Here is a 26,033-nt window from a genome sequence, read left to right as displayed (position 1 = left end):
TTATCCAATTCCTAGACCAGTTTTATGTTGACCGGGTGCTCCGTAACTAGATCAACCACATGCTAAGGAATAGATGGATAAGCTGAGAGATTTACGATAAAACTGCCATGTGTACTACTTCAACCAAGGCTCTGGAAACGTTGCTAGATAATCCACCCATTGAAACATATATAAGATATGAGGCGGCGTTTATAGCCGAACGGCTCCTTACTTTAGGCGAGCTGGCCAAAAACGGTTATAGGAAACGTTATCAATGTATACTGGACACATTGGAAGGTTACACACATTCATCGGATGTGTCTGATCGCAAATCAGAAACAGAATATGCCGGAAAATTGGAGCAAATACCAGCAGGAATACGTTGCTATACGGATGGCTCTAAATTAGGGTACAAAGTGGGCCTGGGGTTCTATATTGAAGACCCAGAAACAGAAATATACCACTGTTTACATAACCATAACACAAGCTTCCAGGGAGAAGTACGAGCAATAACGGAATGTGTAAATTGTATTAGAATAAATATGGCGCCCGCAGGTCTTATATTTACCGATAGCCAGAAGGCGATATCAGGTGATAGAATTTAATCTAAGACCTTATTGGATTGTAAGAAAGCTTTAATTGAATACTCTCCCAGAGGTAAGGTTTGCATCATATGGGAACCAAGCCACTCTGGAGTAGTCGGCAACGAAAGGGCGAATGTAATAGCTTTAAAGGGAAGGGAGCTAGATATAGTTAACCCGACAAACGCAATTAAATTAAAAATATGGATGAGAGAATCCCATAAGGCCTCTTGGAATAATGAAACTATGGGTGAAACCACAAAGATGCTATGGGGTGACCCTGATGAGAGCAAAACGAGAAATCTCCTCAAATTGAGTAAGTCTGAGGTTAGTATGATGGTACGTATTCTAAGCGGACACACAGGACGTGTGTCCACAGAGTCGATTAAGCCATGTCCGTCTGTCTGTTGAAATCAGTTTTTAGAAAACCCCAGATATCGGAGAGATCCGAATCTGCAATAATTCTGTTGGACATGCTTTCGAGAAGATCGTTATTTAAAATCAGCAAAATCGGTCGGTAAATAACGGAGATATGAGCAAAAATCCGAGACAACCTCTGAAAATTTCATCAAAAAATGTCATTTTTTCATGCTTTGTTAAGTAAGCAAAAACAATACTGTATATTGGAAAAAGATGTACACGTTTGTGTAGATGTATTTGGTATTATTCAGCTGTGTATTTTCATTGAGTTGAGTATTTTGTTTTTCTTTTGTTTTTGTGACATCATACCAATTTGGATTCCAACGTTATCACTCAACACAACACGCGCTTTTGAAATTTCATGATGACATCGTGCGACATCTGCGGGGAAAATTTTGTACGGTGGCAATTTCACTCGATATTGAGAAAGCATTTGACACTGCCTTCCACAGGGGTATCTTATACAAACTGATTGAGCTGGAAGTTGACCCTTTTTTGATAAAATTATTCCAAAATTATTTCTTGAACCGTTCATTCAGAGTTCAGATAAAAAATTGTCTTTCCGACTATGGATGTGTGAAATCTGGAGTCCCCCAGGGGAGTGTCCTGGCGCCTATGTTATTTAATATATTTCTTTACGATTTTCCCCATCTGACAAGTTACTCTACTGCAATACTATATGCTGACGACTGTCTGTTGTACTCACATGATGAATCTCTACACCGCGCACTTCTTAAAGCTGCATCTCACCTGGAGGAAATTTGTAACTACTATAAGAAATGGGGTATTAGGATTAATGTATCTAAATCTAAGGCCATCTGTATTCGAAATGCCTCTGGAAAATGTGCGAGATATGTGGTTCCAGAAAGCAAGATTCTATATCTTTACATTGACGAAATTGAAATACAATTTAAATCATCTATAAAATACTTGGGTGTTAGTTTTGATAAACTACACAAATTTAACAATCACGCCAGAACAATTCTTACGAAGGCCAAAAGAATTGCTTGCATGTTCACCAGTCTGTTTAACAGTAAATATCTTCCGAGTAATACAAAGTTATTACTATATAAAGTGGCAATCAGGTCCGCCTTGGTATACGCATTTCCGATCTGGTTTACTATTCCACCAATAGTGGCAAAAGAATTGGAGGTATTCGAGAGAAGGATCCTGAGAAAATGTATAAACAAGAATTTTGCAAGCCAAACGAAGCGTTATTCCAACTCTTATATTTATGAGAAATCAGAGGTTGTGCCTTTTTGTAATTATGCAATGTCCCTACAAAGGAAATTTGTGGATAACCTGGCCACACATGAAAACAATCTAATGAATGAAATTTTCGAAATGGAACGAAACGTGGATTGGTCTGGTGTAACATACCTCTCCCCAATTGGTATTCTAGGTGATCCGATCTCGAATGGATTGGATGCGCATGTCATCCCTGAATTCTACGCGAGGACTTCCCCCGGCTTTCACAAAGGCTAGGGAATTGTTATTAATTGACGCATCACTGTGATAATTTTTCGTTGTTAATGTTTATTATTTAATACAATTTTGTATTTTTAATTTTGTTTCTAGTCTATGAAACTGTGATTTTAACTGTTAATTATGATTTGATACTTAGTATTAGGTCTACCGACTTGTGGTTTTTTATATTTGTTCACCTTTTAAATTGGACAGTTCGTTTTACTCAGTGTTAATCTCAGTTAAGATACCGTAATTTATCTGTTTTTATACCCTTCACTTTCGTGAGAAGGGTATATAAAAGTTTGTCATTCCGTTTGTAATTTCTATAATATAATTTTCCGACCCTATAAAGTATATATATTCTTGATCCTTATAGATAGCGGAGTCGATAAAGCCATGTCCGTCTGTCTGTCTGTCCGTCTGTCTGTTGACATCAGTTTTTAGAGGACCCCAGATATCGGCGATGTCTGAATCTTCAATAATTCTATTAGACATGCTTTCGAGAAGATCGCTATTTAAAATCAGCAAAATCGGTCGGTAAATAACGGAGATATGAGCAAAAATCCGAGACAACCTCTGAAAATTTCATCAAAAAATTGTTAAAAAAACAACAAAAACACTGTACATAGAAAAAGATGTACACGTGTGTGTGTAGATGTATTTGGTTTTATTCAGCTATGTATTTTTTTGTATGTTTGGAATTCAAACATACAAAGTATACACAGCAAAAAAATATGATTTGCATTTTTTGTTAAAATAAAATAATTTTCCCTTTTGTTTTGCAAATATATTTTTTGATGAATAGAAAAAAGTATTTAAAACGTTTTCAATTATATAAGAGTAGATTGTGAGTTATTGTACAATAATTTTTATGCGAATAATGTAAGTTTGAAATTTAAAACTAACACAAATTTTTTCCAAGTGCTTTTTAAAACAATTTTTTTTTACGATAAATAAAAACAAAATCTACGTCTCGTCAATGTTTACCAGCAATGAATCAGAGGTCGAAGTCGACCGGCTTCGAGTCGGAGCTTAGCCGCCGCCGAACTATATTTAGTTGCTTGAGCCGCCGCCGAAACATTCGGCTTAAATCGACTCAAATTTTTTTAATGTTTTTATTAACTAGACTGTAAGATCAATTATGTTTAAAATACACTATGGTGAAGGGTATATAAGATTCGGCACAGCCGAATATAGCACTCTTACTTGTTAAGATATATGATTAACAGCAAGTTTCAGTTGACCTCATAAGGTCTTTTCTTATTAAATTGAACTTTTAGACGATTTCTCTCCTTTGTATTTGTACAGTAGAAAAGGTGCGTTCTACTGCAGCAGATGAATGTGGTATTGATAATATGTAGTGTGTGACCGAATGTTCGGATACGGGTTCGGAGTTCGGTAAAAAGTAATGTTCGGCGAAATTTTGACCGAACGCCGAACTTTTTATAAAATGGTTATTTATCATATTTTTACATTATCAAAAAGTTTTAAAAATGCAGAAAATTTGTTTACAGACGTTATCACACATCCTGGCTGTACAAGAAATTTCCGATATACATTAATCTGCTGCAGTTGAACATTCATCTGCTGCAGTTAAACGCACTTTTTCTACTGTACAAAGACAAAGGAGAGAAATCGTCTAAAAGTTCAATTTAATAAGAAAAGACCTTATGAGGTATTAACTGTTCGTTTTTCGGCTGATTTGAAAAACTGTTAACCAGAAAGTGATTAAAAAGCTAAGAACAGTGAAACATTTAATTTGAATTATCTAGTTTCGACTATAAATTTTTGTTCTCAATTGTAACATTGAAATTTTCTTGGTTCTTATTCTCAAACGGTCTAGACACGTCAGTCAGTCAGACTGTTGGTCTCTTTAAAAGAACGATAGGCTTAAAAATAATAGTATTTTTTATGAAATTATACTTAATTTTTTTTATAAACCAAAATTTCATATAAATTTGCGAAATTTTACTGATTCGATAAAATTAGTTTTGGTTTCGACACATATTTAAAAAGAAATTTTGATCATCTTGGATCATCAAATGATCATGTATAACAATATTATGATAAATACAAAAATATCATGATGAAATATTTTGACGGTTTTTAATCATAATAAGATATTTTAAAATTGTTACAATAACGATAATATGTTTAGACTACAATCATAATTTTAACCATAACCATGTTTTTTCTCTGCGTGCTCTTACAGAGAATAATATCATTGTCAATGAATTGTTTAAAAAACAAAAAAAGGTATTAAGATATACTTTTTTCACAAAAATGTTATTAGAAATTTATCACTCTCTTGTATTCGGAATTATATGATAATTGACCCAATTGCTAATTAAAGACGCTTTCATATTTTAGTTTTAAATGTTATAAATTTATTACTTTTTAATCATAAATGCGTTTTTTATTTAAAAAAAGTTCGTGTTCAGCGAACTTTCAAATTTACCGAAGTTCGGAATTCGGTACCGAACGAAATTTTGAGTTCGGACATACTCTAAATATTAGTTTTGATTTACATTAATAATATATCTAAATTTCAGTTTTCCATATATGCATTTTTGTGGAGATGAGAGTACAACTATTTCTCTTTTCTTGGTTTTTCGCTCTTACGCTTATACATGTGCCAAAAAAATATTTATATTGTTCTTTAATTCGATATAAAAATGTAGGAGAAAGCTATTTCAAATGCCTATATTTTCCAAACCCACTAAGATATTACCCTAGATCATTTTGCAATGCATTAAAAAACATCTCTTATTTTTAGAAAATTTTTTCGAATTTTTTTATTACAAAATTTTATGTTTGAAAAAAATTGCAAAAAACAATGAAATATATTTTTTTAATTAGCAGAGTATTTTTATTTAAAAGTATGCATATTTAAAATATGGCTCTGTTCAAAATATTTTTATTATTTCTTCTAAAAATATTTACCCATACAAGCTATTGCATATTGCAGCTCACATACAAATATAAATTTTTTCACATGCAATATATTACGCAGCAGCTTGCTAACATATTTATAATACCCACAAATATTTCATAATGAATATAACATAAAAATATTTTCCTACACATACTATTCGAAATCAACAATCAGAAATATACGAACATGAAATGTACGCAAGCAGATAATATAATTGCCGACGAAAACACGAAACAATAGTGGCGACTGTGAGATTTTAATATTTTGACTATCAAACTTAAATATTATTTAATATAGGAAATTGCTTACGGTCTAAAATTTAACATTTTATGTTGTAATTGAAAGATTATAAAATGTGAAAAATGTATGCAAAAAATTACCAAATTTTAATTAGAAAATTATTGAAAACGTTTGTAGCTATGTTTCTATAAATGTTTAATGTATATTAAATTAATGTTTTTTTTACGGATGTTTATTAAGGTTTTAATGTAATCGATGAAAAATTTTTAAAGAATCTTTTAGTTTCTCAGATAAACTAAATTTTGTATTTTATTCATATAGGAGGTACCAATACCCCCGACCGTTATTCTCTAAATGTTCAACTGAATGTCAAGGAGTTTCTCAGATATACGATTTTTTTCTCTTTAATTCATATAGGGGCTGGCCCATGAAGAAATTCCGCTTTTTTCCTCCTAAATGTTCAAAATTTGAAGAATTTAGTTTTATTAGTTTCCAAGATAAACGATTTTTTATTTTATTAATATGGGAGGTGACGCTCCCTTAATGGATAGTCCGTCAATTTATTTCCCCAAAAGTTTCCATTTATGTTAAAGTTATTCGTACAAATTTTTAAGATTTTATCTGTAATAATGGTGTGAACGTAGCTTAACTGTTATATATAAAATATAAAAAATATACGGATTTAATATTTTCTTAAAATTGGCGTGGCATCTCGCCACTTCGAAAAGATCGTTTTTATATATGTATATACATTTGTACAGAGCTAAGTTCTTGTCTTCTGAAAAGATTTACAATCCCAAAAAGTAATCTCACTATAGCTACTGTAATGATAGATATGTATTATATTCAAAAATATATTGATAATAAAATTTTCAGAAAATTATTAGAATGTATGGAATATTGTAAACACATTTTAAGTAATCAGTAAAATATTGCATTTTTTTCAATATCCAAATTTATTGCAACCAGTTAAATTTACTGAATACTTCAAATTTTTTATTACTAGTTAATAACTTTTTTTCGTAATCGGCAACAAACAAGAGTTGGGTTTTGTCAAAATGAAATTTTGAAAAAGTAAGCCTTGGAAAGAAATTGTGTTTGTGTATTTCACAATATTACCTATAAAACTTTGAAGTCCTTATTATAAAAATCGGAGTACACAGAATTGCTATAAGTGGAATCTATTTTTACTTTCATATCAACTTTTTAAAATTGTTACTTTTTTAATTGTAAACTGTTATATTTTATTAAATTGCTAGCGATACCCAGTGTGCTTAATAATTTTGAAGATTCTAACATTAGTTTCTAGGTATACAATTTGTTAAAATTCGCCAATTTTTCGGAACGTTAATTATGATTTTAATGTAATCTATGAAAACTTTTGAAAATCGAATAGTTTCCCAGATATACGAAATTTTGAATTTGATCTAGGAAAGGGCTATAGACAAACTTTTGAAATAATTAAGTGCTCCAAGAAAGTAATAAAAGATGCTGTAAAATATAAGTTTAAGCCAAAAAATATCGAGAAAAAATAAAAAATTACATTTTTTAAGCGAAAAAATCAGACTTATAACTTAGATGTTGCCATCTTAATAGTAAGATCTCTCATGTATAAAAATAATTTAAAGGATAAAATAAGTGTTATATCATGAAAGAAAAAATTAAAATTTTCAAAAATATTTTAAATCTCCCCTTGAGCAGGAATCGAAATATTTTGTTCCAACACTGGGTTTTGTCCCCAATGTACTATGAAGATCATTGAACATGGCGGCGTATACGTAATAATATGGGATTATTTTTTCTTGTTTGGAACATGGTCTCTATTTCGAATTGAGGGAAGATATGACTAAATATCCCATAATTATAATTAATAATGCTATGCTGATTGAATTGTGTCCTCAAATACACAATTTTTTACATGACTCCATAAATCTTGCTCCAAAAAGAGGTGATATTTCTTATTTTGTCTTGATGTTTTCTTAAATTTATGTATTTCTACAGTTTATACAATTTTTTGGACCAATGAATTATTTTAACTATTTGCCTATAGCCCTAACCTTGAACATTACGTATTTTTATTATTCGCCTGCAAAGTTTGCTTTTGCTTCTTTTTGGACTCAAAATTATTGTTTTTTAATGAGATTATATTAGGATTGTAATGATAAGCCTTAAACTTACAATTTGTATAGATTTCCATTTGAAAATGGTCTAAAAATTGTTAAATGTTTATATTTTCGCGGACTTCACGCCCGCCTCCCATAAACGACCATAGTGAGGGGATCTAGGGGGAATATGTCAAAATTTAATGCTATTGGCCGTACATTATTCGGATATTTCTCCTTTAATCTGTTGATTGTAAAACATTTCCTTCATTTTTTCAAGATCACTTCGTTTTAATGAGGCTAAAAATGTTTAAGCAGTTAAATCTGTCACTGCTTCCATATAGACAGCTTATGTAGAAAATCAGACAAAAACAGCAATGTAGCTTTTAGTTGTACGATAACCTCGTAGTTATTAAGTTGTTATTACTGGGCCACAGAAATTTACTACCGTAATAGTAAACGGTTTCGACATCTGAAGCACTGGAGGCAACTGCTCGTAACAGAACGAATTAAACTTCTAGCATGAAATATCAAGAATCGCTGTCTTGTAATTACCATTAAAGTTTGGCTACCGGCATGCAAATATTTTAGATGAAGAAATTCTTCTCGTATGTTTGGTTGGTTGGTTAACGTGGCACGCAAACAGTCCGTTTTGAACAGACCACACCACTCGTCAGATGTCTTGTTGTATATTGTTAGATCCAGCCTGTAGCCGTGAGAAATCGCAGGATGTCATTGAGCTTGACTCCAGATATTTCATCCAGGTTGGATATGAAGTAGCTGCCTAGAAAACGATTTCTATTAACAGCTAGAGCTGGGCATTCGCAAAGAAGATGGAAGACTGTTTCTTCCTTTTCCCTTTCTCTGCAACTGCGACAGTTTTCATTGAAGGGGAGCCCAAGCCGACTTGCATGTCTGCCTAGCACCCAGTGTCCTGTTATTACAGATATCAACCTCGATATATCCCGTCTATTCCGATTTATGAGGTGTCTAGTGCGTTTTTCATTAAAGGAAGGCCACACTTGCTTGGCCCCTTTGCATGTATCCAGATTAATCCACCTATTTTCAGCCTTCTGAAGAAAGAATCTGAAGATTCTAATCTTGATAAAGCTTAAGGGAATTGCTAATGAAACGGCGTTGGAGATATCAAGAGCAGATCCCGTTCTACAAGCTGATATTATTGCAAATATTTCAGCCTGAAAGACACTACAGTGAGATATACTTACCGGCGGTGAGATATACTTACCCCAGCTTCTTCACAGAAGACACCAGAACCGACCCCGCAGTTCATCTTAGAACCATCTGTATAGATTCTGGTGGTATATTCGTTCGGTAGGTTACCCCTACACCACTCGTTCCTAGAAGGAACTCTGATTTTGAAAGTCCTTTCAAAGACTGTGTGTGGGGTAATATAGTCGGATGTTTGGTTCGAGATTGGAGGTAATAAGCTTAGAATCTTAGCGTGTCCATATGTTCTTGATCTGCAACTTCTGGCTAAGTTAAGCCTCGCTGCGCTGCAAGCAGATATGGCCATTATGTGCAGATCTATAGGTAGGATGTGCTACCTATAGTATTGTTGTATACATTAGACTAATCGGACCAAAGCTTCATCCACACTATCGTTACTTTTACTTTTAGCAATTTTTCAAAGTCTCTAAATGTCTCGATCCATTCTAGGAGAATAGGTTTGGGGCCTTTCATTTCAGTATCTTTGTTGGCATTTTTTTTCTTGTTAGATTGTATGATTTTGTACCATGTGAGTTTCTTTCCACTACATTACCAATTTTAAGTCTGATTTTATTAGGTGGCCATTCAGAGCACGTTTTTTTAATCTGGGCCTCTAATCCAAAAAGAGTCAAATAACTTATTTGCATACGAACCTCTGGATAGATTATCAGCAGGGTTTAATTTAGAGGGTACATGACGCCAAATACACTGTTTCGTTTCTTCTTGAATCAAAGATATATGATTGGCAACAAATGTGTTCCAATTCGATGGATGCTCTTTTAACCATTCTAGAAGTATTTCGGGATTAGTCCATAAATAGATGCCATCAATCTTAACTGGAAAATTTGTTATAGTTTTTGTAACCAATTTTGACAATTCTCCGCCTAGGAGCTCTAATCTTGGCAAATATTTTTTAAATAGTGTCACTCTCGATTTGGCACTCCATAAATGCACAGTAACTTCATTGTCATCACATCTTGTACGAGTATATATGCAGCATACATCGACTCTTTTGGAGGCATCTGCAAACCCGTGCATTTCCACTCCTGGAACACTTGTTCAACTACCTTTAATTTTTCTCGAAATTCAGTCCACTGACTGTGAAGTTTCATTGGAAGCGACTCATCCCAATGGAAATTTCCATAAATCTTCCATAAGTATTTTTCGCTTTTCCGTTATTGGGTTAATGAGACCAAACAGCTAAAACTATTCTTTTTGTTACAGCTTTATTTTCATCAAAATTTTGCCATACATATCGGAATTTATCTCCTAATGAAGCCTATATAATTGCTAAAGTTTTTATAATCATTCATCATCATTTATTTCAGGAATTTTTTATTATTTGAAAACTTTTTGCTCAGTGTAAATTTAGCCGTCTTCAGAACCGTTGACACTTGTTTGTATATTTCAAAAATTTCATTTTCTTCATTTTAACCAGTTATCAAATCATCTATGTAGAAATCTGATAAAATCTTCTTTGACCCAACCGGATATTTTCCTTCAAACTCTTCTCCCAGCATTGAAGATGCAAATAGTTGCTAAATATGAAGCCAAATTATAGCTTAATACATTTTTGTTACATCAGTCGTTATCGCATATTTGTAACATATTTGTAATATTGACCTTGACATCCCTTCAACATTACCTCATTTAATGATAGACCACTATCTGTCTTACTGGTACAGTCAAATACAACTCGAAGTTTTATAGTTGTAGATTCCGACCATAATACATAATTTTGAGAAGCGAAAAATTTTATTTTCGAATTATCCTCTTTTATTTCAGCCATGTGAACTAAGAAGAGGTACTCGCTCATAAATGCGTTATAAGCTTCTCGTATTACTGGATCTTTACTAAGTCTCTAGGTTCTGACAACGTCTTGTTAAAATAACAGAACATTCATCGCACTTATCTTGAGAATTTTTGTCCACCCTCTCCGTCACTATATAAATAAGGATGGCATTTGCGACGTAGTTATAGTCGCCCAATGACAGCATTGCACTCAAATGTGCGTTTGCTTCATCCAACACTTGTCTTAGATGTGCTGCAGATGATAATTATCAGTGACGTCAAAGTCTGATATCGCCGACTGAGGCCTGGAGCCCAAATGCTCTGTTAACATTTAAAAGCATTTACAATTGTCAAAAGTATCATCCCGGTGAATTAAATTATTAAGAAGTGCAAAAAATTTCGGAAACTCAGAATATTTCCCTTCTAATTTTAACTCCCGACGAACTCTATAGATTGCTGCTAATGATGCTGTACTATTCATCATACTAACATGAGCAACGCCTCTTCTGCCTCTTCAACAGAATATACATTATTTTCGATGTATTTCGATTATTTCGAATGTCTTCTATTTCAGCCGTCATTGCTTCATTACTTGCAATATCGGCACTTGGACTATGCTTATTGATTTCATCTTGAACGGCTACAATTAGGTTTTTCACCCGGAAATGTTGCAAATGGTGCTTGTCCTCAAAGCCTTGAGTTGGCTAACCTTTTGCAAAGATTTAACACCAGCAATTTGCTGCCTGTCACTTACTTTATGTACTGGATCATCTGTGGAGCCATCGTCGTGTATTAACTTATTAATTTAACATATTATTCTTCATTTAAAAGTATAAATTAATTTTATATTTAATTAATGAACTCTTTTGTTTTCATTTTGTTATTTATATGTCAGAAATGATTGACAAATCATAAACTCAAAGTCCTTTAGTTATTAGATTATTAGATTAGTGGTTGGTGTCTGTGCTAACAGGATAACGAGGACAATGAACAGTAATAAAAACACTTGTAACAGTGGTGAAAACTTTATGTTTTACTTAAATCACTGCAATTTAAATAACATAACGCAGCCACTGCACTTTACATCAAACAATTACATAAAGACAACAACAAACTTCATGGCATCTTAATTATTCTTGTAGAATTTAATTATTGGTATTTTTATAATTTATGTTGTTCAGTGGAGTTATCTCAAATTCCCAGGTTTTGGCACCAAAATGTTGTCGCGTTAGTTTACGAACCAAATGTTGAACTTGAGCAGACAGAAGATGTATTTAAACTAAAACAATTCATTTAATTATAATCTTGAAATAAAATCTTTCAGCATTTACATTTCTGAAATTCCTTAATAAAAATAAATAACATGTTCTGAAATTTAACGTAATAATTATAACAGAGCCCAATTCAATTATTCGAACATCAATTTAGAACCTTATCTAAAAAAATATTTGCAATTTTACATACAATACATATTCACCCCTATTCTGCATTTTGATTTCGTTTACGCATTCAGTTACGCAATGATCGAAAAAGGTATTCTAACAAAAAACTGAATCGTAAGAAAAAGAAGAAGCAATTCCATTTCGTTTCAATGCTCTACGATTGTGCTTATTCTACATTTCGATCGTAATAAGTAAGTTGTTGTTTATGTGGCGGAGAGTCGAATCGAAATGCAGAATACCAAAGTTGCCAAACGGAGAAAATTTCGATTCAAATTGAAATGCAGAATAGGGGCCATTAGTTTTTGAACATAAAATTATATGTACATTCAGAACAAGCTAATTTACGTTAACCGATATAAATCAGATTTGCGTAAAATTTGAAATTCAAAAATCTTCTAATGAAGAAATATAAACGTTGATTCGACTGTGTGAAATATAGTAATGTATTGAATAGGCATCAATGTGATTTTCAGAGGAGGTTTTCTTGTGTCAATTTCCGTTGAAATCAAATAGAATTAGTCTTCTAACTCTTTTTTTTCAACTTACAGACACAGAATGTGTATACTTTTAGGACTATGATCAATATTTCGATGTGTTAGAGTAGAAATACAAACCAGCGGTTGCGTTTTCTGCTTCCCAGAGAAAATGCAAGTTAAATGGAGTGCGACTACGGTTGCGGATTTTGTAGCAATTTTATTGTTTTTTGTTTTTGTATTTCATAGTTTATTTATTTACCACATGGTTTTTGTTCAAATGTAAATGAGAGAAAATTCGTAAACAAATTAAAATAAATTGGTGCGGATTTCTTCAACGATTTAAGTTGTCAAAACTCAAAAATATCCGTCTCCGCAGCCGCAATATTGTATTTCTACCCTTAAAACGAAATGAATAAATCAATTTATATTCGTTACATAAATCAAAAATTAATTTGCAAATTTTATGAAAAGAGGAAATAAAAACATTTTTTTGAAGCAAATCCCGGGATTTAATTAGAAAAACCTTGGGATTTGCTAATCTTGAGGTTTTCGGGATCTGGATTTGCATCCCGAGTGAGGACACATAAATGGGAACTTCCGTTTAAACTTTTTTGAAAATATTAGCTGCGACCACTTTCGATTATTTATTATTTATTTATTAAAGAAATTGTAGAGCTTCTTATATGAGAATTTATTAAAAAAATTAACGAAAGTATTAAATTTTTGTAGTAGAACTATGCATTGCATTGATTTGCTGGTGGTCATATATTCCACTATTTTAAAATCAAAATATAATTGTTATTGTTTTCATTAACGTAATGGCATTTCACTCAGAAACCCATATTAAATTTTGCTAAAAGCACGTGAAAATTCATTATACATTCAAGCAAAATTAAAATGCTCGATGGTGGATTATTCTCACATATATTTCACCATATAAGGGAACATTTGGAACCTTTTGTTCCAGATATTGACACGAATTTTGTATTCACGAAATTATTTTTATTAAAAAAATATAAGAAGCTATTTTTACTACTTTATTGTTTTTATTCTATTTAAATTAATTTTATTTCAATTGTTATAATCATTTCCTTTGTTTATTTTATGTAATGGTAATTAAAAAGATGATCATATTAATTGTGAGCTACATTTTTAATATGTATATGTATCAGTGTAGAAACTATGTCAAAACGTACATAAATATCATTTAAAAATATTTATGTAAAAAGTAGTCCATACATCACGTGAATCATTACTGGCATTATATACTGACTGTAACTCAAAAAATGTCTCACTGTGCCCTGTGATGTTGGATTAAACATGATCGTTAAATAATTCTTCCAGAAAATGTATACAATTTTGAGTGACGTCTTCCACCACGTTTTTTACGGAACACATCCATCCTTTTTGTAACGGTTTATAATAGCAGTTGTTTTGGAATTATATCTTTAAATATACATCATTGTTTTTTATAAATTTTGCCAATTCAGAATAGATCATAAAAGTGTAGCAGTAGACATTATAAAGTTGTTGAATTTTAATACTCACCCTGTTTTATACAAGACGGTTCGAAGTTTTTATGAATGTAAAAAGGGTTACCGACAGAACAACACATAAATATTTTTATAATAATACTTTAATATTTTAAAATCAATAACCTGTTTGTTGTTGGAGTTGCGCTGGTTCTTTTTGTTTTAAGTAAAACACTTTTTAAATTTTTAATTTTGTAATTAATTTATTTTAATTTATTTTATTTCTTAAATTCAATGTTTGTTTTTATTTATTATTTTGGTTTTTTGTTCACTGTTTTGTTTTAATTTGAGTTCACAAATTTTATTTATTTTAAAAGAAAAGGGGTCACACTTGTTTGGCTGTCAAATCTAGAGTGATCTTTAACAAATTATTTTAATGCTTGTTAGCAAAATTTATGAAAAAAGTAAGGAAAAGAGAATAAAAAAAGGACCATTAGTATGGTAAAGGGTGATTCAAAAAAAGTGTTAACGTTGAACATTCCGGCCCCCATGACTTGGTAAAATTTACCACAGGTTTTGAATGGGTCCTGAAAATAAAAAGCACAAGGCTGATTTTTCGGCCACAACTTGACCCACTTCGGTTGATAGGGCTCCGTCCCGACGTAATGATGTGTAGACGTCGTTTCCTAGTTCCACTTCAATTATATTATTGGACTGACGGAAATCAGCAGTGGGGTCTGCGAGGATGGGTCCAGTGTATGGTTTTTTGGGAAGCTCATCTGTTATCCAGTTGATGAACGGTGTGTTTGAATCGTGACGGCTGTGGGTCGGCTTGTCTTGATGATTGTGGGTTGGCACGGCTTGATGGTTGTGGGTCAGATGTTTCGGGTCCTTTTAATTGTTCTGCGCCATGTAGCAACGTGTTATGGCTGTGTCGACAGATATGGCATCCGTACTCACTTTTGCATGCTTCAGTTGTGTGTAATAAAATAAAACCACAATTTTTGTAATTGGCCTGGTGATGACTCCATTTTTTGTCTTGATGTCGACATCTCTACAGTTCTGGTCAGGTCCAAGATAGGTTTTGATGATTCGGCCCATTTGCCATTCCTTAGGCGGCAAGTTGTTGTTTTTCATGACAACCAGATCGTTGACTTTAACGTTGTCCCTCTGTGTCTTCCATTTGTATCTGCGATGTAACAAAATGAGTGGTAGATGTGACAAAATGAGTGGTAGATGACCTTTAAGCGTTTCCAACGGTTGATGAGAGTCAGATTTTCGCTGCTTACATCGGGTTCAGCTTGGGTCAATAATGCACTACCAATAAGGAAGTGTCCAGGGGTCAATGGATTAAGGTCATTTGGGTCATCGTTAGCAGGACTTAATGGTCTAGAATTTAGGCACGATTCTATACGAGTAAGAATTGTAGATTGCTCTTCAAAATTAAATTTTATGTTTGGTATCATCTTTTTGAGGTGAGTTTTAAATGACTTTATACCGGCTTCCCAAAGGCCGCCTATGTGTGGGGCTCCTGGGGGAATAAACTTCTAGTCGATATTTTGATGACTTAAATTATTGGTCACGTGGTTTGAAGAGACTTTATAAAGTCTAGACGGTCTTTTCTGAGGAGTTCTGCAGTTCCGACAAAATTTTTTCCATTGTCTGAGTAGATGAGTGCGGGACATCCACGTCTTTCTATGAAGCGGGAAAATGCGGCTAGGAACGATTGGGTCGATAGGTCACTTGCTGTATATATATTATGGATCCTTATAGATAGCGGAGTCGATTAAGCCACGTCCGTCTGTCTATAAGTTTGTTGAAATAAGTTTTTAGATGACCCCAGATATCGACGAGATCCGAATCTTCAATAATTCTGTTAGACATGTGTTCGGGAAGATCGCTAATTAAAATCAGCAAAATCGGTCCCTAAGTAACGGAGATATGAGCAAAAATTCGAGACAACCTCTGAAAATTTCATCAAAAATTGAGTTTTTTATTCATGCTCAGACAGAAATTGCAAAAAACAAAAACAAAATACACAATCATACGGTAAATTTTGTTATTGTACTCTGTTTATAAAAACAAGGCAGAGCGTGAGCAGCAGAGCAAGAGTAGCAGAGCAAAAGTAGCAGAGCGAGAGCAGCACTAGTGTGTTGTTATTGGCTAGAAACATGAAAATAAGAATGTGGAGCCTGGCTTAAGTTAGAAACCATAAAAGGGAACTTTTTGGTACTTTTTTTGTTTTTAAAAGGTACGTTTGGAATTTTTTCTAATATTGAACCTAGAAATATGAAATTAAGTATGTAAAGTCTGAATTAGGTGAGAATTTCAAAAAAAATTTTGGAATATTCTATAATATTAAACCAAGGGACATGAAATTTAGTACGTTGGTAACTTTTTGGTGCTTTTTCGTTTTTCAAAAAATACATTTTGGATATTCTATTATAATGAACTTATAAACATTAAATTAAGTATATAGAGTCCGGATTAGACGAGAACACATCAAAGGTGATTTTTTGGTACTTTTTCGTTTTACAAAAGGTACATTTTTAATTTTTCTATAATATAGAACCTAGAAACATGAAATTAAGTATGTAGAGCCTGGATTAGATCAGAAAACATAAAAGGGAACTTGTTGGTACTTTTTCGTTCTAAAAAGGTACTTTTTGAATTTTCTATAATATTAAACCTAGAAACATGAAATTTAGCATGTAGGGCCTTAACTAGGTAATAACATAGAAAAACGTACCAAAAAAACTTTTTGGTACTTTTTCGGTCTACAATAGGTACTTTTTGAATTTTCTATAATATTGAACCTATAAAAATTAAATTTAGCATGTAGGGTCTTGACTAGGTAAGAACCTAGAAAAAGAGACTTTTTGGTACTTTTTGAATTTTCTATAATATTGAACCAAGAAACATGAACTTGAGTATGTAGAGTCTGGATTAAGTGAGAATCCAAAAAAGGGGATTTTTTTGTTACCTAACCGTTTTGCAATTAGTATTTTTTGATTTTTTGTAATAAAATTCGTACTGGCTGTTTTTAAACACATCATGGTGAAGGTTATATAAGATTCGGCACATCCGAATATAAAACTCTTACTTGTTTTTGATGTCAAAAGGTTGCAAAAGGTCTGGAAAGAGTTTTGATTTTTTGTGCCTGTTTTTTGTACAAAACACAAGTTTTACAGTTGTGAATTACGCTTTTGACTGAGGGCTTCAATCTGAATATCCAATACTCTGTTCGTAGGACTCGAGTCATTAGTTGATTTTCTCCATGAAGGGTAATTTTGTGTATAAATTCATCTAAAAGTCGTAACAGCTTCGAGTTATGAGGCAGCAATATTGGGTAGCGTTCATTATAGGTCAATGCTGGTGATTGGCTCTGATAATGATTTGCGATCCATGAATGGGTTTAAGGTCAAAAGACTGTTGTTTGGGAAATGATTTTGTTGAGTCCATATGATGAGTCGATTTTTGATGAATTCTATTTCTTCTCGTATAATTTCTGCTGAAGATATGCGTAGATGTGTTCTGTTAGTTCCTGTATTTCTCCAGAAACGCATGACATACGCGAGTACTCGCTAAGGGCGTGGTAGATCTGAAAAGCAATTTAATGATTCTTCGCGAGTTGTGGTTGTAAATGATTTTACAGTTTTAGCTTCTAAATTGGTATCACCTGTTTGTGTTGGTATCGGCCATTGATTTTTAGGTAATTTTAACCACCACAGGTTGTAGTTTTTTAGTTCTTTTGGAGTACATCCACGGCTGGCTACATCTGCTGGAATGTCTTTTGAGTCGATATGTTGCCAATTTTGATTTCCAACCTTGTCTAGGATTTCTGAGACACGATTTCCTACAAAAGTGTTCCATAAGCAGGGGGGTTTCTTCAACCAGGACAGCACGATTGTTGAGTCGGTCCAATAATATATCTTGGTATTTTGAGTTTGATGATTTGGTATAAGTCCACATGCAAGATTAGCCAATAAGACGGATCCACACAGTTCTAAGCGGGGTACCCATATTTGCTTAATGGGAGCTACACGGGTCCTTGAAGCCAGAAGAAACGTGAATACTGAGTTTTCCGATTGTATTCGAACATAAAGGGTCGCTGAATAGGCCTTTTCTGAAACATCACTGAAACCGTGAATTTCCACATTGCAATTCAGACTGTATTGGATCCAACGGGGAATTTTCAATGTATTTATTGTGGGGCAGTTTTTTATGAATTTTGCCACTTTAGACAAGTCAAGGGATTTATTATGTCATCCCAATCGACTTTGTCTAACCAAATCTGTTGCATAATTAGTTGGGGCTATCCATCCACAAGTGTCATATAATTTGGCAATTGTAGATAAAACTTCTCTTTTGGTGCAATTTTCTTTTAATTCTACATCTGGCGCTGTGAATGTAAATGAGTCTGAAGAAATGTTCCATTTGATTCCAAGAGTCTTAGTTCCGGTGTTTTCGGACAAATTTAACCAATCGAGAGGTAGTAGGGTCTCATTTGATAGGTCTTGTATAACTCGTGGATCATTTGAGGTCCATTCCATCAGGTCAAATCCATCGAATTTTAAAACTGTTGTAAGTTCTTTTCTTGATTTAATGGCGTCGATTAATGTGTGTCCACCTGCGAAAACATCATACACATACATGTTTTGTTGAAGAATTTTTGACGCGAGTGGATGAGTTGACTTTACTTCTTCAGCTAGTTGAAGTAGGGTTCTAATGGCCAGAAACGGGGCGCAGTTGACTCCAAACGTCACTGTCAGGAGTTCGTAATCCTCAATAGGATCGTTTGCTGTTTGACGAAATAATATCCTTTGATATTTGGTTTGAGTCGGGTCAATGAGTGTCTTTCGATACATTTTTGTGATGTCTGCATTGTACACAAAACAGAAGAATCTCCACTTCAGTATCAGAAGCACTAAGTCCTGTTGAAGTATGGGTGCAAAATGTAGTTCAAACTCTTCTTGTTTGAAGATGGACTCGAGGCATTGAAAACTACTCTAAGTTATTCAGGTTTTATTACTGCGTGATGAGGCAGGTAATAATTTCTGTTCGAGTTGATTTCCCGGGAAGAGACTTTCCTCATATGTCCTAACTCGAGATACTCAACAATTACATGGTCGTATTGTTTTTTGAGTTCGGGTTTCTAGCTAAGCATGAGCTATTTTTAAAGGGTAGGGTAACTATATACCTTCCTGTGTCATTTCTTAGTGTCGTCGACTTGAAGTTGTTTTTCAAAATGTGTCCTCATCTGACCTCAAAATCTGTTTTGGGGTCTCCTCCACCTCCCAAAATCGTGTGAGGATTCGGTCAATGGACGAAGTGTTGAGTAGAGACACGGTTGTTCTAGGTTGTGTTGTTGTTAATATTGGTTCCCCCACAATCCAGCCAAATACAGTTTTTTGTGCTAAAAGGGATCCAATAGACCGGAGTGTCCATGCAATATATTGAGGGGACCAGGTCGAAGCCTATAAGCAAGTCGATTGGTCTGCTTTGATTGAATTGAGGATCTGCAAGTTCTAACTTAGCAGTCTCATTGAAATGTTGCAAGTCTAAAGTCTGAGGTGGTAAATTAGATGGAAGTGTCTTCAGGACTGGTGCCCAGACTTCTAATTTAAACTGTGAGTCCACCTTAGAGCAAAGATTGAATAAACAAGCTTTGGTTGAGGTGTCTGAAATTGTTTGACCTAAGCCTGTTACGTGAACTAAATTTCGTTTGGTGGTAAATTTAGTCTATTTTTCAACTTTTCTGACATAAAAGTTGATTGTGAACCAGGGCCGATGATTGCTCTGGCCTAATATCTTTCGCTTCTAGTTTCGATCTGTACTATTGCAGTTAATAATAAGGTCTCTCCTCGTTGGGAGATCGATTAAAATTTTTGGTCTCTTGTAGGGTCAAGAAAGTGATATTTGGGAATGAAACGTTTAATGCTGACGTGGACTGTATGTTGGGGTTTTGTGCTGCGATGCTCGTGCTTGGATTTTGAACTGAGGACTGGGTTTCTGATCCCTTATGTAACAAAGTGTTTTGTCTTTGCTTACATAATCTGCAACTGTATTTACTTTTACAGTCCTTGACACTGTGATCAATAGAGAGGCAGTTGTAACATGCATTTGTGAGTCTTACAATGTGAATTCTGTCATTAACATTTTTCTCTAAGAACTTAGGGCAAGACCGCAAATGGTGCGATTCCTTACAATGTTGACATTTAAAGTTTGAGTAATTTTTCTGTGACCTGCTTGTAATTAACGATTTTCTAGTTTTCGGCCCGGTTTCATTTTGGGTCGTGTTTATTTGAAAAGTATGAACTCGTTTTGGCTTAGAGGACGATTTCGAATTATGTTTTCTATGCTGGTCGGACTTTGTGTGATGGCTGCTACAGATTCTAGAATCTTAGAATTATTAGTCAAGAATGTGTTAAATTGTTCCCAAGTCGGAACATTTGTAATTTCTTGAAGAGAATTTTCGAATTCTTTTAGAAGGGTCGAGGGAGCTTTGTTGAGCAAAGGTATACCAGAAAAGGGTCCCATGTGCTGGTTTCTATACCTAAAACATTTAATGCTTGAATACAACTATTAACTGTTCGTTGTAGTTTTTGAATTAATGAGCCTGAGTCTACGGCAACGTTCGGAAGGTCTAATAAAATTTTCAATTGTTCGTTGACTTGGATCTGATTGTTTTCATATTGATCTACAAGATTTTTCCAGGCTATGTCGAAACCTTCGTTAGTCAATGGGGCATTTGAAACTATTTTCCTAGCATCTCCTCCAGTCTTTTGTATCAGATGAAAAAGATTCTCAATTTTGCTAAGTCTAGAATTTTTTATGTATAATGCTGTGAAAAGGTGCGAAAAGTAGGCCATGTCACAAAATCTCCATAAAATGTGTCCGTGTCACAAGGTGGTAGCCTCACAAAAGAAATGTCATTATTTTCTATTGATTGATTTCCAACAGCAGAAATCCGTTTTTGTTTGCTTGGGTTTGATATTGCTTGAATTTCTGCATTGATTGACCCTAAGCATGATTTGTATGCAGAAAGACCTTTTTGTAACGTTCGCGAAGCTTAATTTTATCGATTGATTTTTCTTTTGAATCTTCCTTTGTGTCCCTACACTCTTCGTACGCCCTTTTGACTTGTGAACATAGAGAATCAAGTTCGACCCGAAGTACCTCAAGAGAGTGAATGTTGTTTTCGGCCGCGTTTTGGGTATACTCTATTTCAAAATCCAAAAGGTCATTTGTACAATTTACAAATTTATCGAGTTTATTTGTTTATTTTGTTTAAAATTCAATCCGATAAAAATAAGGATCGAAATTGGGTCAAAAAAGTCCCTGCTAGCGATTTTACAACAAGAGTAGTCAAAACAAATTTAATTACTTATTGTAGGGTATTTTGTTTCCCAGTAATTTATCAAAAAAAGTATGCGTGGTAACCCTGTTTGCTTTTCTACTTCTTATTTACAGCGACAAAAAATCTAAGAGCGATCCCACACACTAAAGGGTTTGTGTTTCTCTTAATTGTATTTAATTATCTGTACTTACTCGTTGTTGTTGGGTCTTCTTTATTTGAGTCGCTGTATTTCAATTTGGGTCTCTTGTTGTTTTCTTGTTGATAGGGTCTCTCTTGTTCTTTGGGTTTCCTTTTGTCAGACAAAACCAGTATATGCCGTTTGGAATTTTTGGCTATTTTTTAATTTTTGCAATTTTTAATAATTATTTTGTTGTTGTAAAAAACACTGCACTTCACTACACTACACGACACTTTATTCGGTTCGAAGTGGCCAAATGTTTGTTGTTGGAGTTGCGCTGGTTCTTTTTGTTTTAAGTAAAACACTTTTTAAATTTTTAATTTTGTAATTTTAATTTATTTTATGTGTTAAATTCAATGTTTGTTTTTATGTGTTTTTATTTATTATTTTGGTTTTTTGTTCACTGTTTTGTTGTTATTTGAGTTCACAAATTTTATTTATTTAAAAGACTTGTTTGGCTGTCAAAACTAGAGTGATCTTTAACAAATTATTTTAATGATTGTTAGCAAAATTTATGAAAAAAGAAGTAAGGAAAAGAGATTAAAAAAAGGAAAGTATGGTAAAGGGTGTTTCAAAAAAAGTGTTAACGTTGAACAATACCTTTAATGCTGAAGCTTGTTTTTCTTTAATGTGATCGGAGATGGGTCTTGGTATTATTATTTTTTAAGCTTCCTGCATTTATTTTAATAAAAAATACATTTAAAAAAAGATTAATTGAATTTGAAAAGAAAATAAGTTAATTCAAAATAAAAACAAGTAAGAAATTATAGTCGGCCGATAATACCGTACACCTGTTACAAAAGTAAAATGTGATTGAGTTTTCATAATAAAGCATTTAAGTTGAATTGTACCTTGCCTCAGATATACTTAATCCAATTATTGTTGAAAAAAAATTTAGACATTTAAGTCAAATTTTAAAGAAGGCTTTTTATAAAGGCTAGGGGCAAATGAGACCCTATAATTATAAAATTCATGAGGGTTATCAAGGCTAGTTTGGAACTTGATTTTGCAGCTTTTATTTTTAATTATGAACTTAAAAGTCCTATTTGGCGGGTTCAATTGTATGGGGGGCTAACCATAGGCTTCATCCCTGAGACAATAATAGGCTTTTTCCCTGAGACAATAAAATATAATTTCATTGAATTATATTCATAATTGCGACATGTAGAAAATGATTCTGAGAATGATTGGGTGGGAATAGGACAAATATTATTGTGCGTTACAAACATCAGCATAAACCTAATATACCCTCCCCATTAAAGTGGTTTAAGATGTATATAGTGAATTTCAATTAAAAAATTTTAATTTGTGTTAAAAATAATTTAATTTGCTTGTAATAAAATTTAATTTTCACAATTAATAGTTGTTCCAGTCAATTGCTTGGCTGGTGAGCTTAGCCTTATTGAACAGCAAAGTATTAATCGTCGATCGTTTAATTGGTTAATTTTCGTCCATTAATCGTTCAAATAAATAAAAATTGTCAAATTTCAAATAACGAATAAATTGAATAATTTCCATCAATTAACCGATTAAAAATATCACAACTGAACTACAGTATACCCTTGAATTCTAAGTTCCTTGGTGCACCTTGGTGACTGGACAAGACAGCTAGTAGCTTTCCGTAAGTAAAACTATAAACTAATTCACGAACCCTCTAAATCAGTTGAAAACAAATTGCATACAGTCTGTTGTGCCAGCCCTGACTTAACCCTTAAATTAAGACCCTCAATTTGTTTTCCTAGGATCCCTAAAAGGTGCACTCCTAGCCAAGAGAAAATTTCGTGTGAAGGTTATGCGACTATGGTCCGAAAAATGACAATACGTTGCATCCTTCCAATCCATAACAATATCCTCTAAACGGGTAATTAGTGTCAAATCTATAACAGTATCCATATATTCATATCTAAACGACGGCGTATCACCCTTGTTGCAGATGATGAGATTATAAAATCTCTTACTTTGTCCTCAGAAGGTGTATCCTTTGACCTTTAAACCAAGCACCTTCTTATTGTTGATTCAATGTTCCGTAGGGTCATGCCCGTCTTCGAATTGATGAGGAAGGTTACTAAAACGGCTGAGGCTGCCACAGCTTCTTTAGTTCTGTCATGTTTCGGGTACCTGACAATGTCAAGACCAAATTTAGCAATCCCTCCCATCTCATCACTCGTCATACTAAAAATATTTAAACCTTTTCAGATTTAAATAACATTGGTACTAAATATTGAGTTGGCGCAGCTCAATATATATTCAATATAAGTATTTAATTAATATAATGTATTTTATTTATTAACAAAATAATATTGAACAAGATTAATATTCTACGAATATTTTTTCAAAGAGTTATTTATAAATTATAAAATACAAAAATGTTAAGTATTTAATTTATCAAGTTATATTGATCTATCAATTTAACTTGATAATAATCCGAGTAGTTTTCTAAATTGCACAATTTTAATTGAATTCAAAGGCTTTGTTAAAATATCTGCTTTCATTAACTCGGTAGGACAGTATATAAGTTTAATAGATTGCTTTTCTTTTAAGTCCTTAATAAATGATATTTTGTATCAATATGTTTACTTCTACGACTAAATTTCTCATTTTTCACCAATTTTAAACAACTTTGATTATATTCATATATGATAGTTGGATCTGTTAATTTTATTTCAAAATCTGTCACTAATCTTCGTAACCACATGGCTTCTTATTTTAATACAAATCCACTATTAGATTTTCTATCTGCCTGACTTTGTGCCCAATCAGCATCAGCAAATCCGTATAAACTGTTTTTATTTTCACATTTTAATGACAATTTTAATTTTATTTGAACCGTTCAAATACTTAATTAAACGTTTTAATTCATTCCAATCACGAATTGTTGGTTTGCTCACTTTTCTACTCAAAATCGATACTGAAGTTGCTATGTCTGGTCTTGTGTTGACACAAACGTACAATAAACTTCCAATTAAGTGGTGATAATTTTCGTTATTTAGTAAATAATGTCCTTCTTCCTTAATATATTCAGTATTCATTGGAATTTTAGAAAATTTTGCTTCTTCCACTCCAGCATCTTTAATAATTCCCCTTCTCAATTTTTATTCCTAAGTAAAAATTGACTTCTCCAAGATCAGATATTTCAAAATTCTGGCGCAATTAATTTTCTACATAACTTTGATGTGTGGATAATTTCGTGGCGACAAGTATATCATCTCCATATATTAAAATAAAAATCCAGCTGTTATCTTTATTCGCTTTTAATATGCAGGAATCCGCCAAACCTTTTTGGAAACCATTATTTATAAAAATTTTAATTATTTTTTAATTCCAACATCTAGCTGCTTGTTTTAACCCAAAAATACTTTTCTGTAGCTTGCTTAATAATAAATCCAATAGTTTGTTTCATATAGATTTCTTCCTTGAGATCGCCATAGAGGAATGCTGTTTTAACGTCATAGTGCTTAACCATTAATTTATATTCTCCAGCAATTGTTAAAAATAAACGGAACGTTGTTTGGCTTACGACTGGCGCAAAAACCTCATCATAGTCTACACCATATTTTTTATTAAATCCCTGAGCAACTAGTCTAGCTTTATACTTTGTTATGACACCATCTGCATTTTGTTTTAATTTATGAACCCATTTACAACCAATTGGTTACTATATTTGTTCTATATCTCTCTGGAAGTTGACCCTTTGTTATCCTTGAAGATCTTCTTAACACCTGTTGTTCTTGATCTGATATTATATTATTAATTTTAATTAGCGGCTCTCGAATTTCTTCTTCATCCGTAATTGTGATTGGAGAATTTTCCAAAATTTCACTTTGATTTTCTAATACTTCATCATTATTTATAATTTCTTCGGAACGTATTATTTCATTATTTTGACGTTTCTCATTATTTTCAATAGATGTATTAGATGGTGTAAAAAGATCTATGTATACTTCATTGTTATTTTTATTCAGTATTTTAGTACAATTTTCGGATTCAATTACTTTATAATCCCTAGTAATTACAATTTTATTTGTATTTTTATCTAAAAGTCGTAAATGCTTTAGACTGATCTGAATATCCAACAAAAGTCAACATTTGGGCGTTTTCATCTAATTTCTTCCTTTTTTCTTTAGGAATAAACACAAGTGTTTGACATCCAAATATTAGAAAATCCAACGGAATGCAATTTGTAGCTCTTGTTAAAACACGATTTTGTATGTAGGCTGTAGTAATAGCTGCTTCTCCCCAATAATATTTAGGCATACCAGCATCAATTAGCATACAACGAACCATTTCTACAATGTATCTATTCCGCCTTTAGGTCACACTATTTTCTTCGGGATTTTAAGGTACCGTAAATTGTTGTTTTATC

General features: G+C 33.0%; 1 protein-coding gene across 2 annotated transcripts in view; it reads left to right on the top strand.

Moving 5' to 3' along the window:
• Window positions 1-26,033, top strand: part of LOC111687888 — a 112,060-nt gene that overhangs the window by 81,742 nt on the left and 4,285 nt on the right. The window lies entirely within an intron of this gene.

Source organism: Lucilia cuprina, chromosome 5 (genome assembly GCF_022045245.1).
Source record: "Lucilia cuprina isolate Lc7/37 chromosome 5, ASM2204524v1, whole genome shotgun sequence".
NCBI classification, from domain to species: Eukaryota; Metazoa; Arthropoda; class Insecta; order Diptera; family Calliphoridae; genus Lucilia; species Lucilia cuprina.
Note: the sequence above shows the minus strand (reverse complement) of the source record. Positions and strands in the feature narration are given on the sequence as shown.